Source organism: Athene cunicularia (assembly GCF_003259725.1).
Source record: "Athene cunicularia isolate RWA chromosome 2 unlocalized genomic scaffold, athCun1 chr2_part1, whole genome shotgun sequence".
Lineage (NCBI taxonomy): Eukaryota > Metazoa > Chordata > Aves > Strigiformes > Strigidae > Athene > Athene cunicularia.
The window spans coordinates 17,985,808-17,987,731 of record NW_020799095.1 but is presented as its reverse complement, the minus strand read 5'-3'; positions in this window follow the sequence as shown (position 1 = coordinate 17,987,731).

The following is a 1,924-nucleotide window of genomic DNA, read 5'->3' as shown; positions in this document are numbered from 1 at the left end:
TAAGTGGTGAAAGAGTTTAGTGGTGAGCAAGTCGCCCCCAGTCCTGTGAGGTGGTTGTGGCAGAATCAGGCTGAAGCTGGTGAGAGCTGTTGTTGTGGCACACTTTCCCAGATGCTTCAGTCTCCAGTGCTGTCACTTCTTGTCCCCTACACCTCATAAAAGCTCATAAATTGGATCAATGCAAGCTTTGGATTAGGCAGTTTATTGGAGTCAGTGTGGCAAAGGGAAAGTGATGTAGCCAGAGCACAGTTGCTCTCTAGAGCATTTGCAGTGTCACAGGTATCAGACTGTATTTTCAGTTGTTTCTGTTGAGCCAACGTGAGGACAGTGTGACCACTGAATATGCAGGAATGTTGCTGGTGGGAGGACAGAGAGTGTGGGGATGCAGTGAGGCCACTTTGTGAGACGTGATGTCACCCTATGCACAGATCTGCTGAAATTAGGAGCTAGTTTCTGGCTGTGGCATGCAAAATTATGCACAGACATTAAAATTCTTCATTTGGTATGTGACAAAAGGCAGCCTGTAATCTTGCTGTAAGGTTTTGTGGCCAGTGCACTATGCAGTCATGAAGATTTCAAAATATCTCTTGATGTTAAGAGCCCTGGAATTTTCTTTGCTTCCATTGCTTGAAATGGACATAGGCCAGTGCGCCTCCTCACGTCACCACAAGAGCCATTTATTTGCTAGGGGTTTTTTAAGATAATGTTGAGATTCTGTTTCTGGAGTGATGAAAATGATTTCTGGCTTTCCTCTTGCAAACTGAATATTGTTTTTCAGATCCGCTGGATTGTTATTAAGCCAATCACTGCATATGATAACTATAGACATTAATAACTACATTTACAGTGGTATATGTGTGATATAATTTTAGAATATGTCTTAAAGCTTTCTGTCAGTATGTCTAATGTTCATACTTGGGTGATTATTTTACCTTCAAATTAAAGTAAAAATAAGATATGATCAAGAGTCATGATTTGTCATTCCAACTGGAATTAGTCATTGGTCATCAAGATGCTAATGAAATTGCCTGTTTCTAAAGAATTAACTTAATTTTACTAATACATATGAATAGTTTCCAACTTTACCAAACTCTTCAACAAATTCTGAAACTTTGTTTGGGTTCGATTCATCTCACCCCACTTCAGGCACTCTGATAGTCAGGTGTCTAGCCTAGCCTAGTCTGCTAGGCTGTTGCTGTCATCAGTGGAGCAGGGTATGTCTCCAGAAGGTGCCCGCTCTGCGTATCTCAGACCTCCGTTGTACGACGGATCAGATCACCATCAGGGTGCCCATCTCTCCCCCCTGACTCTAAGTCTGGACAAGTTTAGGGAGACATGTAAATTTGGCACCTTGGCTGCATCAGTCTCTACATGTAGTCCCATGCTGCTGGGAGAAGTTGCCATGTTCCAGATTCAGCAGTGCTTCCCTTGAGTCAGGCCAGCTACTGGAAAGGCTGTCGTGATCCCATGGCACTGGTGAGCTCTTTTCTGTGGCATGTGGCTCAGGCACAGAAACAAACCAGAATAAAAGTTACTTTCGAAAAGCCACTCGAAGATAGCCCTGGTCAGGGGTGTAGAGAGTCTTCCCTGGCAGAGTGGGCATGGAGGGAGGTACCATTTCATTGCTGCGGATCCGCGGCCAGTCCCCGGGGAGTCAAGCCTCAAGATTTACCCACGTAAAAAGATGTGAGGCAGATCTGAGCCAGTGGCACTGATCCGGTATTTTTTGGCTGCCCCAAACCGTGTTGCTTTCTCGGCTCTACGTTCGGCAGCACTCCTGCTACGAAGCTCAAGCCCGGGGCCCCTGCGGTGCCGTAGGAGTGGGGTAAACTCGCTGCGCCCACTCGTTCCCCTTCCCCTGCCGGCTTCGGGCAGCGGGCGGCACGGCGGCTCCACCGGTACAGGCCCCCGGGCCCTCTCGGCC